Genomic DNA, 17,762 nt, shown 5'->3' with positions numbered 1-17,762 from the left:
TAAAATACTCAGGTAAAAGTTGAAGTACTGACTATCCATTTTTTCTCAAGTTTAGGTAAAGAGGTTTGGGCTCTGACATTAAGATGCAGCAGCAGGTGAAGAGGATGTGGTGAAAGCCAAGGAAAAGGCATATGAGGAGCTGTGGAGAAGTTGGACAAAAGAAGGAGAAAAGGATTTGTATGATTCACAGAGGTGAGCTGGAAGATGTGCTGCAAGTTAGAGCAATAAGGATGGAAATGGAAATGTGTTGACTAGTAAGAGTGTTGAGAATAAGTATTTGAGAACTCAACAGGAAAGTGAGAGAGAGAGAAGTTTGAAAGATGAGATGTTGAAGCAGGAAGTGGATAGGATTAGTAAGGAGGAAATCAAATACCTTTAGTTAAAAAAAAAAAAAAAAAGAAAATTATCTTGTGCAGTTCAAAGAGTCTCCATTGGCTCCTGTGTTCCGCCTTCTCATTCTGAAAAACGGTCATCACTCACTACCACTGATCACCTGACCTGACCTGGATAACCTGACCTGACCTGACCTGACCTGGATAACCTGACATTTCTGTCATGGTAAGAAATTTCATTTAATGTATACTTCTGAAAGATTGTGTGGTAATAAAAGGGTAATAGTAAATAGTATAATAGTAAGTGTGGAAAACTGAACATTCTTAATGATTAGCAGATAACTAGGAAATTGTCTACTAAAATGTGAAATAACGACTCTTCAAACCATTTTCACCCGTGTTTTCTCCATATAGTGTCCTCATGATAACAGGAGGGTGAAACAGTAAAAGCACTGTGGAGTCTCTTTCTCTTTCACTACCTTTATAACATGTGTATATACAATACACAGAGAAAAGCTCTGAGGAAACGGTGACAATACTTAACATTATTTTAATGTGATTTAGGTGAAATAGGTAGAGGTGATAAAAAAGTTCATATTTTTTATCATTTCTAAACATTACTAAAACTATAATACGTTATAATTACGATAAAGATAATAAACGTCAATTTGCGCCGGTTATAAAGTCAGTCAGATCAGTTAACAGTTTGGGCAAATGGTGGAAAGGTGTTTACAACCTTGTGATTTTTAGTCTTTTTTTTTTTGACTGATAGTCTTATGCTCATGTAACTTGCATGTATACAAATAATGGTTTGTTATACAATTTTTTTGTATAACAGGAAGCCTGAAGCAGAACCGTTTGCTGAAAACTGTCAGTAAGAAAGAGCTGGAGAAAGCGCTTGGTAAATGGTTCACAAATGCAAGAGACAGAGAAGGCAACTGTTCTTTGAGAGCTCAGTGGGACCATGATCGGAGGGCAGTACAGCCGGAAGTGTAAGTCATATAACCTATAGCTAGGGCTGCACAATTAATAATATTTTATCCTGATCACTGTTTTTGCCTCTGTTTAATTAAAGGAATACTCCACCCTGAGATGAAAAAATATCTTATAAATTACTTATCCTCAAGGCATCTATGTGAGAAGAAAGAGAAAACATTGCAAATAGAAAAACACCAGCAAATCATTAGTTTGACACATGTGCTGCAAACCTCACACACAACCAAACACAGAAACACGCTGCAAATCCTCACAACACAACCAAACACAGAAACACGCTGCAAATCCTCACACAACCAAACACAGAAACACTGCAAATCCTCACAACACAACCAAACACAGAAACACGCTGCAAATCCTCACAACACAACCAAACACAGAAACACGCTGCAAATCCTCACAACGCAACCAAACACAGAAACACGCTGCAAATCCTCACAACACAACCAAACACAGAAACACGCTGCAAATCCTCACAACACAACCAAACACAGAAACACTGCAAATCCTCACACAACCAAACACAGAAACACTGCAAATCCTCACACAACCAAACACAGAAATACACAGATCAAAATAAACCATGAAACAAGTGACACGCTGAACTGTTTATTGGACATTGTGTTGATGTGTCGATGACCTGAAAGGTGAGTTGTTTGTTTATTTTATCATTGTTTGTTTATGATTCCTTGGCCTTTTGGATATTATTATCCTAAATAATCTGATGAAATACACAATTAACTGTTAAACGTTATTATGTTAACTGGCAAAGCCAAGGAATCATGATCAGGATGTTAAAATAAACAAAAAACTCACCTTTCAGATCATCAACACCACCACTGATCAATAGACACTGAACAAGCAGTCCCGGGGTCGTCACTTGTTGGGGTCCCCATGAAACATTTATTTTGTGGTCTGTGCTGTTTGCAGTGTAAATGAATTGGTTGTGTTGTGAGGATTTGCAGGACGTTTGTATTTAGTTGCGTGTGAATTTAAAGTGTTGTTTAACTGATGAAGATGTTTTCTTAAATTGCTGGTGTTTTCTATTTGCATATGTTTTCTTCAGTTGCAGTGCGTTGAACTTTCTGGTCCACCGTGATCCGAGGTGTGACTTACATCTTTCAGCTGATCAGAATCATTGTTTAATCACTGGTTTTTGGCAATGACCAAATATTCATTTAAGGTTGATATTTTAATTGTTAGATTCATGAGTTTTGGATTCCATGACTGGTCCCACGGCATAAGTTATTACTGTGTGAGGCAGAGGTGGGAACAATTCACTGATGAGATTCTAGGATATGTCTTAATTATATTGATGCATGTTTTTTTTAGATGCTGCTGTGAATGGTAGTATTTTAAAATGTACTAAATTGCCTTTTCTGTCTTCTCTTTCTTTACTGTTTTGTAGGTGTGCAGTCGAGGAATCTGCATAGACCCACCAGTGAACTATTCTACATTAGTAATTCTGTTATTCCTGTTTCCTGTTTTTTTACTTGAATTAATTTCAATTAAATGTGATTTACACATTCTGAGTTGAAGTATTTATTTTCACAGTTCAAATACAACCATGTAATTTTAAACATAGAGCAGCACATAAAATCAACTAATATTAGTTCTTTGTTTGGTCAGGCACAGTTTTACATTGTAACTGAGGTTTGAAATGGTTTGACAGTAGATTTTCCATAGTAAGATTAAGTACACATTAAGTTCACCCGAAGAAAACAATCATGAAATTAATAAATGGAACCCAATTCTCACCCACTGTGGTCCCATAACAACCCCATAAAGGAGCCATTTGTGGGTTGACTCATGATTAAGTCATGTGGGATAAAGTCCTTTTATAGCCCATTTGCCCATTTTTAACACCTATTTGGGATCCTCATATAAAGAACACCTATACAGGCCCCACTTAGAGCCCACCATGGACCCATCAGTCATCTGTATACACACAACCAAACAAGAAATTTATCTGTGATTTCCCAAACAGCCCATCAAAAACACCTATATGAAAATGTTTTTAGAAGTAGTGGACTCCAATGACACATTTTACAACAAACACACATTTGACATTGACTTTATTGATTAATTGATTTGGAGTATGATTGTGTTTCTGACAAAGTAAGCATGTTGGAGAAAAAACCTACATGACAGTATTATGAGATGTTCATCTGAAGTTCATGTTTAATGCATGTTTTTGGATTTATTGCTGTGTCCAAACATTTTATAATTAACTTTAACTGTATTAGTTAAAAACTGATCAATAAAATTTACAAAACAAAAATCAATTTACTGAAATTTGAAAGATCCAAATACAACATAAATAAAAATGACATCATTGTTTAAAACAGAATAAACTGTTTTGTTAAATACACATATTACAGTTATTTATATGAATTTTATAAACAGATTGATTAAATAATTTTTTATTATTATTATTATTATTATTATTATTATTATTATTATTATTATTATTATTATTATTATTATTATTATTATTATTATTATTATTATTATTATTATTATTATTATTATTATTATTATTATTATTATTATTATTATTATTATTATTATTATTATTATTATTATTATTATTATTATTATTATTATTATTATTATTATTATTATTATTATTATTATTATTATTATTATTATTATTATTATTATTATTATTATTATTATTATTATTATTATTATTATTATTATTATTATTATTATTATTATTATTATTATTATTATTATTATTATTATTATTATTATTATTATTATTATTATTATTATTATTATTATTATTATTATTATTATTATTATTATTATTATTATTATTATTATTATTATTATTATTATTATTATTATTATTATTATTATTATTATTATTATTATTATTATTATTATTATTATTATTATTATTATTATTATTATTATTATTATTATTATTATTATTATTATTATTATTATTATTATTATTATTATTATTATTATTATTATTATTATTATTATTATTATTATTATTATTATTATTATTATTATTATTATTATTATTATTATTATTATTATTATTATTATTATTATTATTATTATTATTATTATTATTATTATTATTATTATTATTATTATTATTATTATTATTATTATTATTATTATTATTATTATTATTATTATTATTATTATTATTATATGCAGATTTACAATTTATTCTTTAGTAAACTGCATTGTTAAAATACTTTTATTTGACTGAGATTTTCATTTCATTTAGATGTGATATTGTTCTGATATTGTACTGAGATCACATTTCAATCACACTGAAATTTAAATGATACCAAACATGTAAAGTTAAAAATCATACATTCTTAAATTATAATAACTGCAGTATGCAAGTATAGTAGCTTGAATTCCAGGAACTTCTTAATCATCTTTCCATGACCCGGTCATATCCCCAGGAGGGAAAGAGGGGGCTCAAGGATGGGTGAGTGGGCAGCTGAACAGATGTCTTCCTCTCCTCAAATTAAAGAGATCTTCTCCTCAGATTAGAAAGTTTAATGTTTTGTTGCATGGCAGTTCTCAGGGTCTGACCTCATGGAAAGATCTGACCATCCTTACAACTTCCTCTATAATTCCTGAGGAACAGGAAATGGCAGCACTGGAGTAAAAATCTGTGAAGCTCTGGGCAGGTTTAGATTCAGCATGTGAGCACATGTCTTACATATAATAAAGTAAAAATCTATAATTATTGTAATGTTTAATGAAAATATTTTATTTAAAATTTTGTTGTGTTTTGTTTCTTTTATTAAAATGTTGGACTTCATTTAAATCATAACTAAAAATAAAAGTTTAGTTAGAATGCAGCCTTATAACATCTACTGTTAAAATAAAACTTTTAACAACCTCAGTTAGTTAAAAACATCAGAAATCACACTTTGGCATTCAACACATTACAAAATAATTTAATTCAATAAATTAATTTTAATCAGCTTCATTTAACTTCAGTTTCATTTATTTATATCACAAAATTCAGCTTAAAAATTAAACATGAACCCCTGTATGTAAAACAGTAAACAGTTTAAGTTTAAGACGGTTTAATATTATCAAGAAAAATATCTATAATTATTAATATTAATAATAATAATAACTGCAGTATGCAAGTATAGTAGCTTGAATTCCAGGAACTTCTTAATCATCTTTCCATGACCCGGTCATATCCCCAGGAGGGAAAGAGGGGCTCAAGGATGGGTGAGTGGGCAGCTGAACAGATGTCTTCCTCTCCTCAAATTAAAGAGATCTTCTCCTCAGATTAGAAAGTTTATTGTTTTGTTGCATGGCAGTTCTCAGGGTCTGATCTCATGGAAAGATCTGACCATCCTTACAACTTCCTCTATAATTCCTGAGGAACAGGAAATGGCAGCACTGGAGTAAAAATCTGTAAAGCTCTGGGCAGGTTTAGATTCAGCATGTGAGCACATGTCTTACATATAATAAAGTACAAATCTATAATTATTGTAATGTTTAATGAAAATATTTTATTTAAAATTTTGTTGTGTTTTGTTTCTTTTATTAAAATGTTGGACTTCATTTAAATCATAACTAAAAATAAAAGTTTAGTTAGAATGCAGCTTTATAACATCTACTGTTAAAATAAAACTTTTAACAACCTCAGTTAGTTAAAAACATCAGAAATCACACTTTGGCATTCAACACATTACAAAATAATTTAATTCAATAAATTAATTTTAATAACTCAATCCATTCAGTTTTGTTTGTTAATTTAAACTCTGTAGATTCAGTTCAACCACTGCAAAAAAGGTTCGGTTCAATAAATTCATTTAAAAATAATAAGGTCCAGAAGAGTCGGTTCACTGGATTCGGTTCAATTGAGTCTGAATCAAAAGATTCACTGGAAAATGACTCGATTCCTCAGTTAAACAAAATCTGTAACATAAAACATTCTGTTTAAAAATATTACTTTTGATCATATAAAATATTTTATTTAAAATTTTGTTGTGTTTTGTTTCTTTTATTAAAATGTTGGACTTCATTTAAATCATAACTAAAAATAAAAGTTTAGTTAGAATGCAGCCTTATAACATCTACTGTTAAAATAAAACTTTTAACAACCTCAGTTAGTTAAAAACATCAGAAATCACACTTTGGCATTCAACACATTACAAAATAATTTAATTCAATAAATTAATTTTAATCAGCTTCATTTAACTTCAGTTTCATTTATTTATATCACAAAATTCAGCTTAAAATTAAACATGAACCCCTGTATGTAAAACAGTAAACAGTTTAAGTTTAAGACGGTTTAATATTATCAAGAAAAATATCTATAATATAATTATTAATATTAATCAGCTTTATTTAACTTGAATTTCATTTATTTATATCACAAAATTCAGCTTAAAATTAAACATGAACCCCTGTATGTAAAACAGTAAACAGTTTAAGTTTAAGACGGTTTAATATTATCAAGAAAAATATCTATAATATAATTATTAATATTAATCAGCTTTATTTAACTTGAATTTCATTTATTTATATCACAAAATTCAGGTTAAAAATTAAACATGAACCCCTGTATGTAAAACAGTAAACAGTTTAAGTTTAAGACGGTTTAATATTATCAAGAAAAATATCTATAATTATTAATATTAATAATAATAATAATAATAATAACTGCAGTTGGTTGTCAGATTTCAGTCTTACACTGCCCTCTAGTGGCTCTGTCAGGACTTTTTTTCTTAAATATACAAATATTATTAGTGTTTTGTTGTCTAGTTATATCAAGTTGAGGAGTCTCCCCGTGTGGTGGAGGAGGAACTGCTACAGTTTAGAGCCTAATTTGAGATCAGATCAAGTTGAGTTCTAACAGTAAGTTTGATTGAGTTCTAACATGTAAATGGTACATTTAATAAATTTAATACTAACTTCATGCAGTTTCTCACCATAAAGACTGGATGTTATAAAAAGTTTTGACAAAATAAATTGTTTCAATGTTTTAAATCTGTACTCGTTATTTCTACATTATTTATTACATTAATATTAATCAGCTTTATTTAACTTGAATTTCATTTATTTATATCACAAAATTCAGCTTAAAATTAAACATGAACCCCTGTATGTAAAACAGTAAACAGTTTAAGTTTAAGACGGTTTAATATTATCAAGAAAAATATCTATAATTATTAATATTAATGAAAATAATAATAATAATATAATAATAACTGCAGTTGGTTGTCAGATTTCAGTCTTACACTGCCCTCTAGTGGCTCTGTCAGGACTTTTTTTCTTAAATATACAAATATTATTAGTGTTTTGTTGTCTAGTTATATCAAGTTGAGGAGTCTCCCCGTGTGGTGGAGGAGGAACTGCTACAGTTTAGAGCCTGATTTGAGGTCAGATCAAGTTGAGTTCTAACAGTAAGTTTGATTGAGTTCTAACATGTAAATGGTACATTTAATAAATTTAGTACCACCTTCATGCAGTTCTCAGCATAAATAGTGAATTTTATAAAAACATTTTTGGACAAAATAAATGTTTCAATGTTATTAAATCTGTACTGTTATTTCTACATTATTTATTACATTAATTTTAATCAGCTTCATTTAACTTCAGTTTCATTTATTTATATCACAAAATTCAGCTTAAAATTAAACATGAACCCCTGTATGTAAAACAGTAAACAGTTTAAGTTTAAGACGGTTTAATATTATCAAGAAAAATATCTATAATTATTAATATTAATAATAATATTATAATTAATATTAATAATAATAATAACTGCAGTTGGTTGTCAGATTTCAGTCTTACACTGCCCTCTAGTGGCTCTGTCAGGACTTTATTTTTCTTAAATATACAAATATTATTAGTGTTTTGTTGTCTAGTTATATCAAGTGGAGGAGTCTCCCCGTGTGGTGGAGGAGGAACTGCTACAGTTTAGAGCCTGATTTGAGGTCAGATCAAGTTGAGTTCTAACAGTAAGTTTGATTGAGTTCTAACATGTAAATGGTACATTTAATAAATTTAGTACCACCTTCATGCAGTTCTCAGCATAAAGTGAATTTTATAAAAACATTTTTGGACAAAATAAATGTTATTAAATCTGTACTCATCTTTCTGGATCATTTAGTTTATTACATTAATATTAATCAGCTTTATTTAACTTAAATTTTATTTATTTATATTGCAATTATACACAAAAAAGCTTCACCACTACATCACTCAAATACTACTGCCGTGTGTAATCTTCTAATAAACTCTAATAGTGACATGGTGTTGTATAAATAATAGTAAATGTGAATATTCCTTTCAGATAAAAACCATAAAGTGCATTTTAGGTGAATTCATGAACCACATCTGACTTGAAAAGACCGGTGTCCAAATAATTTTGACCACACAGCTAAAAAGCAGCAGCTTCGGATCAGTCGCGTTTCCACTGGGATCTAATCTAAAATATTACTTTTGATCATATAAAATATTTTATATTATATATTTGATTACAGATCATTGAACAAGACACCTGTCAGTCAAGATATACAGGTGAATGACATGTCTAATGATCAAGTTTACATTTTATTATAACAATATGTTTGATTGAGTTCTAACAGTAAGTTTGATTGAGTTCTAACAGTAAGTTTGATTGAGTTCTAACAGTAAGTTTGATTGAGTTCTTGCATGTAGATGATACTTTTAATAAATTTAGTACCACCTTCATGCAGTTCTCAGCATAAATAGTGAATTTTATAAAAACATTGTTGGACAAAATAAATGTTATTAAATCTGTACTCGTTATTTCTACATTATTTATTACATTAATATTAATCAGCTTTATTTAACTTGAATTTCATTTATTTATATCACAAAATTCAGCTTAAAATTAAACATGAACCCCTGTATGTAAAACAGTAAACAGTTTAAGTTTAAGACGGTTTAATATTATCAAGAAAAATATCTATAATTATTGTAATGTTTAATAAAAATTTAATATTATCAAGAAAAATATCTATAATTATTGTAATGTTTAATAAAAATTTAATATTATCAAGAAAAATATCTATAATTATTAATATTAATCAGCTTATTTAACTTGTTTCATTTATAATGTGACCCAGACAGCACCTATATTTTATAGTTTCACTGGAAACAATTTAATATAAGGTTATATACAAAAAGCTGCTGCTTTTCAGCTGATACACACTGTGTGGTCAAAAGTATTTGGACACCGGTCTTTTCAAGTCAGATGTGGTTATAAATTCACCTAAAATGCACTTTATGACTTTTATCTGAAAGGAATATTCACATTTACTATTATTTATACAACACCATGTCACTATTATGGTTTATTAGAAGATTACACAGTAGTATTTGAGTGATGTAGTGGTGAAGCTCTAGAAGTTTTTTGTGTATAAGTGCAATATAAATAAATGAAATTCAAGTTAAATAAAGCTGATTAATATTAATGTAATAAATAATGTAGAAAGATGAGTACAGATTTAATAACATTTATTTTGTCAAAAGTTTTATAAAATCACTATTTATGCTGAGAACCTGCATGAAGTTGGTACTAAATTTATTAAATGTACCATTTACATGTTAGAACTCAATCAAACTTACTGTTAGAATAAAATGTAAACTTGATCAAATCTCAAATCAGACTCTGAACTGTACGAATGCTATTTGTTCTGTTATTGAACTAGAAACAGTGAATGTTGAGATGTTTGGGAACTGATTATTGTCTGTATATATGCAGGTCAGGGTTTTCATGCTGGAACACCGTTCATTACAATGAGACGATGATGTAAGATGAGCCAAACCACGGAGATGAAGCTGACTGAGGTGAACCCCTCAAACTAACCCAGGAACAGAGAAGGAACTTTCTGACCACCTGCTGGTTTTGCACAAACAGAACAGAAGTTTCTTTTTCTTGAGTGAGACTGCTGAAAGAAATATTTTAAGGAGACAGAATGTTTTATGTTACAGATTTTGTTAGAACTGTGGAATCGAGTCATTTTCCAGTGAATCTTTCGATTCAGACTCAATTAAACCAAATCCAGTGAACCGACTCTTCTGGACCTTATTATTTTTAAATGAATTTTTGTGATATAAATAAATGAAATTCAAGTTAAATAAAGCTGATTAATATTAATGATAATATTAATAATTATATTATAGATATTTTTCTTGATAATATTAAACTGTCTTAAACTGTTTACTGTTTTACATACAGGGGGTTCATGTTTAATTTTTAAGATGAATTTTTGTGATATAAATAAATGAAACTGAAGTTAAATGAAGCTGATTAAAATTAATGTAATAAATAATGTAGAAATAACGAGTACAGATTTAATAACATTGAAACAATTTATTTTGTCAAAAAGTTTTTATAAAATCCAGTCTTTATGGTGAGAAACTGCATGAAGTTAGTATTAAATTTATTAAAAGTATCATCTACATGCAAGAACTCAATCAAACATATTGTTAGAATAAAATGTAAACTTGATCAAATCTCAAATCAGACTCTGAACTGTACGAATGCTATTTGTTCTGTTATTGAACTAGAAACAGTGAATGTTGAGATGTTTGGGAACTGATTATTGTCTGTATATATGCAGGTCAGGGGTTTTTTCATGCTGGAACACCGTTCATTACAATGAGACGATGATGTAAGATGACGAGCCAAACCACGGAGATGAAGCTGACTGAGGTGAACCCCTCAAACTAACCCAGGAACAGAGAAGGAACTTTCTGACCACCTGCTGGTTTTGCACAAACAGAACAGAAGTTTCTTTTTCTTGAGTGAGACTGCTGAAAGAAATATTTTTAAGGAGACAGAATGTTTTATGTTACAGATTTTGTTTGAACTGTGGAATCGAGTCATTTTCCAGTGAATCTTTCGATTCAGACTCAATTGAACCGAATCCAGTGAACCGACTCTTCTGGACCTTATTATTTTTAAATGAATTTATTGAACCGAACTCTTTTGAACCGAGTGACTTGAACTGAATCTACAGAGTAGAAATTAATGAATCAAACAAAACTGAATGGATTGAGTTATTAAAATTAATTTATTGAATTAAATTATTTTGAAGTGTGAACAAAGTGGACTGAGATAACCTGCAGTGCTACTATAATAATCACTACAGTATTTTCTTAGAGTTTTGTGACTCGGTCTGACGACAAAGGAAGCTGATTTGCGTAATGCATTTGATGACAGCTGGGGGAACGCGCTGTGTGCTGTTTTTCCTCCATGATTCCAAAGTCTTCAGAGCTGCTTCAGGGTTGCTGGGTGCCAGATCATGAATGGCATAGATGACTGAGAGCTGCACTTCCCATGGCATACCTGCACACAACATCCAATACAAAATTAGGATCTGCTGAAGCACAAAACTAAACATCAGAGAATAAAGATAAAGATCGATAAAAACATCTTTATTTGATGCTTTAGAAATACCTTTTGAGAAGTTTTGCATTCCAAACTGATTAATGCTTTTTGCCAGGTTTTCGAGTGACGTTAGCATGTTCTCCTTAAGTCCTAGTTGACCAAGTCGCCCTGTTTAAGAAGGACAGAGACCACTAGTGAAAAGCTGAAGAATCCAGAAATAATGTGAGATGATGCTCCGAAACAGGATTTACAGTAAACTTACCAAGTAGCCTGAAAACTGCTGCTACACAGACGTCTCGGAACGGTGTTTGCTCTGTTCTTGCTTGCATCAGCCAAGTGTTCAGGATCAGCCAAAGATCCTTCCTAGTAAATAAAAAAGAGGAGAAATGAATATGTTGAGGGTCTTTGTGGAGGTTATGGAGCAGCCACTGTGGTTTTATTATCACTTGTAATTTTATGCAACATGAATGGGAACTTTGCAATATTTCAAACGACCACTAGATTATTGACCGTTAATGGAAAAATCAGCAATAAGAACTAGGTCACAGGTTAAAGGTACTTTTTACTTGTCACATGTACCTTACAGCACAGAGAAAATCTTTCTTCACATACCCCAGTGATCATAGAAAGCCGGGGCAGAGCACTGGGTCAGCCATGACTACAGCACCCCTGGAGCACAGAGAGTTAAGGGTCTTGCTCAAGGGCATAAGAGTGGAACTTTGTGATCCTGGGGCTTGAACCCCCGACCTTCCGATCAGTAATCCAGAGCCTTTACCACTGAGCTGCCACTTCCTGAAATAAAGACCCTCTCATGGTGAAATACTTACAGCTAAAGTTACAGAATTCTCTCTGACTGTCTGAACACTGATCCTGGAAACTTCATTTATAAATGCACAATAAACATTTCCTCACAGAAACATCACCATATCAACAATTACCCAAATTTTCCCTGTGAGATCTTATTGTATTAAAATTAGATATAAAAATGCCACCTAAATAATAACTTTGCAGCTGAAATCCTCTCAGCACTGATGTTATAGAAAAATAATGATTAATTTTTGATCATTCAGATTTGAATATTAAAAAGCTGAGAATTAAATATGTTGAAGATGTTTTGCATTCAGTACCGTATAATATTGGTAATGGTCCAAGTCCAGCCCAGTTGTGCACACAGAAGATCCAGGCTGAAGATGTAGTTCCAGGTAGCAGGGCAGAGATCATAACCATACCAGCTGTTCTCCAGGAACCTCAGACTGCTGTCTTCCAGAAAAGACTTCAGGGTGCTGGTGATAGCATTGTGGATGTTTCCTGGAGGCTCCTGGCAAAAATACATCATTATTTAATACCCAGTGCAATAAAACACTGTTTGAGTGACAGCGTAGTTCAACATAAATGTTTAAAGAATTTGTCCCACTAGATTACACTGATACTTGGAAATTAAAGGAGATTAAGAAGGCAGTAAAATACTTGATAAAGTCCAGTTAAAAAAAAAAATGACACTGAGAGGAACACTGAGGATCAGCTTCTTACCTCATCCCAGTGCAGATACTTGGTGAGCAAGTGAAATATCTTTCCTTTGCTCTCAGGTTGCTCACTATGTGAATTGCTCGGCATAAAGAACTTTCATAGGACAAAAAACTTGGCCATGCTGTCACCATGACCATAATCACTTTGGGGGCTTCAAGAAAGTCTGCAAAGCAACAAAACAATAGAATATAAATACACTGTAAAAAAAAAAAAGACATTGGATATAAAAGTTGACACACCTTATAAAATTGCACCTTATCAAATTGCAGACAGAAATAACAATATAGCTAATATGAATATGCAAACACATCTAATTAATGACAAAGATTAATTCATTCAACTACAACCATGTAGGAAAATGTGTTAGTCCAACGAGACAAAGGTTAAACGTATTTCCATAAATCTAAAAGGTATGTTTGGTGCAAAGCCAATACAGAGCATCCTCCAAGTAAATAATACAAGAAACAAAACCCCTAAAAGTCCAAAAAACACATCTATTTAGTCCGAGCATGCAGCAAAGTAATCCAGGCATAAACACAGAACAAAGAGCCAAAAAAACAAGAAGGCAGAGAAGGGAAACAAAACAGAGAAAAAAAGCCAAAGAAAATGTCATAAAAACAGGCAGGCAAACCGGTGGAAAAGGGCAGGAAAACCTCAGAAAGAATCGGGAAGAAAGCGATATTCCGGCAGAGAGGAGAGTTCTTAGGTTCTTAAAGACCAAGTGTTGCAGAACGGACTGCCCAGAAAAGAAGGCACAAGCCGAGACGGGTTTGAGACGGGAAACGTGAAAGGATGGGTGGATCCGGATGGGAGTTTGAGGCAGACCGCAACAGTGTTGATCACTTTAGAAATGGGACAGGGGCCCGTGTGTGTGTGTGTGTGTGTGTGTGTGTGTGTGCGTGGGGCAAGTTTCTTGCATACAGCCTTGAGAGAGAGGTCTCAGGTGGACAGCCAGACCTTCTGGCCTACCCAGTACCGGGCGGGGGACATAGTTTGCCATGAAACCATGAATGGCACCTTGGCCCCCTCAAGCCAATGACACCACTTCTAAGGCCAGCTTGATAGCCAGGAGTTCCGTTCACCATGAGTGGTAGGAGATAGGGATTCTTAAAAGTAATGGCGTTAAGTCCCTGATAGTCTTTACATGGGCGAAGGGTTTGTCCTTCTTCTCCACAAAGAAGAACCCAGCCCCAGCGGGGGAGGAGGAAGGGTAAATACTCCCGGCAGAGAGAGACTCCTGATTATACTGGTGCATGGCCTCCTGCATTCCAGACAGATTCTACAAATGTTCATGGGGAGAAGAGGTTCCAGGCAACAGGTTGATGGCACAGTCATGTGGCCGGTGTGGTGGAAGGGAGGATGCTTTGATCTTGCTGAAGAAGGTCATGGTAGACTGCCGGGATAGAGCTGAGATCAGGTTGAGGCTCCTGAACAGGTGAAGGTTGAGGCAACAGTTTATATAAGACTACTGTTCTAATCCAGATAGCATAAAACCAAGCATGACACGAGCATAAGATGAGGGGATGATCAGGAACAGAGCCACTCCTGGGAAGAAAGAGATAATCCAGCAGAGAGGAGAGAAGACCGTGACATTGTCCTCTGTAAAAAGCTGAAAATAAAGAGGAGTTTCACATTTCAACATGACAATGACCAAAAGCACATATCCAAATTAGCAAAGGCATGGCTTCAGAAAAGGATCATCACAGTACTGGAATGGTCCAGCCAGAGCCCAGACCTCAACCCAACTGAAAACCTATGGAATGACCTACAATGAGCCATACACAGGAGATCACCTGCAATTTAAAGAAACATTTCTGCAAAGTAGAGTAGATAAAATTCAAAGTGTAGATGTGGGAAGTTAATAGAGATTATTCACAAAGACTTGATGCCATAATAAAGGCAAATTGTGCTTCCACAAAGAAGTAGTTTTGGGGATTTTCAGACTTTGCAATCAAGCTGTGATATTATTTAAAAGTTACCAATTAATAATTATTTCTTTTGTCTCTGGATATTTATATTTAAAAAACCTGCCATTTTATAAGGGTGTGTAAACTTTTTACATCCACTGTACATCACCAACAACAAGACACAATTTACTTCTGTATCAGTGTCCAGATCATTTTAGTAGATAAATAATGAAATATCAGTATAATCTCACCTTCTTTAAGGAGTCTGTAGGCGAGAGCATGTGCTTTGTGAGAGTCTCCTCTCTGTTGACACACGCCTACATAAACCCTACAGAGAGACTGCAGGAGATCATGTCCCATAAACCCTCTCTCCACCTTGATCTTCTCCAAAATCACAGACAGAAACGTCTCTGCTAAGGACTAAATGAGACGGAAGAAATTTTTAAGCTTCCAACTGAATAAACATGTATTTAAATCATGTATTTAAAACAAATATTAGGAAGTTAAGACTTGACTGTAGACTGGGTTTAGGAAAACTATTAGATATTGTATAATCCAAAACCTAGATTTAAAATGTAACATGATAAATCATATCTACTGTTCAATTTAAGAACATCAGGACCAGTGAATTATGGATCAACTTTCAAAAATGAGAAACTCAAATCCACAGCTAAAGAATAAAGTGTTTAAATCGCATGCACACTAAATAAAACAGAAGATAAGAACTGACCTCGTTTACACAAAACTCAGAAATGACGTGTTTCTCTTCATCTCTCAGAACAGGAAGTTCACTTGTTCCTGTGAGAAGTGCATGAATCCTGTCTGTAGGTAAAACATCAGAACAGGACTTTTGTAGTGTTTCTAATGCACTGGAGATGAGAGATTGTGTTGTGTGTGTTGTGTTTACAGGATCAGCTGAAGCAGCATCAAGTCGAGGCTTTTGAGCTTTCCTGGGTGGTGACATGTCTGATCCAGTTCTCATTGCTGTGGGCTTTGGGTCTGTATGAATGTAAAATAAATTTATATAATTTGTCACACGCCCTTATCCAGAGAGACTTACAATATTTCTTCCTAGATCTTAACAAATGACTGTTACACATTTAGGTTCATTAAGACGGTGAAGAATTTGCCTTGTCAATACTTTTTCCATTAATGTTCCAATACTTTTGGTGATAATGTACATGCTAGGTTTATCACATGCTAAAATTAAACTGTATATCCGCTAAAATTAGATTACAACATGTCACATTTAAATACGTTTATCAGATTCCTGCTTGTTTATTTTTTTATTAATTATTATTATTTTTTTATTTTGTATTATTAATTATTTATGTTCATTTATTACATATTCAATGCAAATACAGAACACATCAAAATGTAGAGAAACTTAGTATTAGAGATTTTACTGTTACCTTTGTTCAACTCGTTCTCCACTTTGTAAAGTTTTTCCTGTTGAGGATCAAAAACAAAAAAAACAGATTTAGTTTTATTTAGTCACATTTCTCACTAAAAGTTTAATGATGGAAAGAAAGTACCTCCATTAAGCGAAAGCTTTTCTCCATGCTGCTGATTTTGCATTTCAGGCCTCGGATTTCCAGATTTTGTCTGGTGTTCACTTCTGTAAAATAATTTACAAAATGAAATGAAAAGGTGCTCAGATCACATTATCACATTATATGTTTATTTTAATAGAACTGAATCATGCAGTAATAATCAACTTGTACTTTCTTACACACCTTTAAGTGCCAGAAGCTGGTTTTCAACACTGACATTTCTGTGGAAGGGAAAAGAAACATTTAGATAAAACATTATATAATATATTATTATATTACATATTATATAGTATCACTGCAATGATTGGAATAAAGTATAAAGAGCAAAAAACATACTTGTGAGTGTTGCTGAGTAGCATAAGGCTCTTAATGGCCTGAAGCTCCTGCTGGCTTATGCTCGTCTTTTCCATTTCTGTAGGTCTTTTTAATATTTTCTTCTAGAGAATTTGTTGAATCTGAAAAAAAAAAGAACTGCTTTAATCACAAATCATTCGATAAAGTTTTTTGTTAATTTTTTTATAATGAGTATCTCTGTAGTCTGATCGTTCTTCCTCAGCGTTTCTACAGCGTATTTTTTCTTTTTTATAGATTATCATCAACGAGACTTTATTGCCCTCTGGAGAGAAAAATTAAGATGATTTGTGTACACTATTCCATTACACAGGGTTTTATGGAGAGGGCGTGGTTTTGGTTGATTTCTCAGCTCCTAAATGATGTTGGGTTTTTGCCAGTTTGGTCTTTATGAATGCTGATGGGACGCGTTTACTCAGTGGAGCCTCCTTCTGCTTACAGCCTTTAAATGTACTCGTGAGCGTTAAGTAGTAATGTCATGTTTAGATGATGTTGGGATTTAGGGACTTTATTGAAGCTAAATGTTTTTCATGCTAGCTAGAGCGTACTTCCCGGAAGTTCTGGGTGAGCACGTGACTAACACGTGACTAGTGATGAACCTGCAAAATTAATGAAACTAAAGACTTGTAAAGTAACTTACCGCTAATGTGTTTCTTCTGAAGTGGATGAAATAGATCGATTTGGTTGCGTGATTGAGAAGTTTGATGCGCGACGTGTTGAG

The 17,762-nt window shown here is 32.4% G+C and overlaps 1 protein-coding gene and 1 long non-coding RNA gene across 2 annotated transcripts in view; one reads left to right on the top strand and one right to left on the bottom strand.

Annotated features, from left to right (window-relative positions):
* Window positions 1–17,762, top strand: part of LOC124384556 (zinc finger protein 850-like) — a gene marked incomplete at its 5' end in the record, with an annotated part of 172,746 nt that overhangs the window by 104,728 nt on the left and 50,256 nt on the right.
* Window positions 14,982–15,927, bottom strand: LOC124384810. Its single transcript, XR_006925622.1, has 3 exons — window positions 15,868–15,927; window positions 15,389–15,557; window positions 14,982–15,023 (listed from the first exon to the last, which is right to left on the bottom strand). It is a non-coding gene; the product is annotated as an uncharacterized LOC124384810 (long non-coding RNA).

This window comes from Silurus meridionalis, chromosome 4 (assembly GCF_014805685.1).
Source record: "Silurus meridionalis isolate SWU-2019-XX chromosome 4, ASM1480568v1, whole genome shotgun sequence".
Lineage (NCBI taxonomy): Eukaryota > Metazoa > Chordata > Actinopteri > Siluriformes > Siluridae > Silurus > Silurus meridionalis.
The sequence above is the reverse complement of the archived record's forward strand: the minus strand, read 5'-3'. Positions and strand labels throughout refer to the sequence as shown.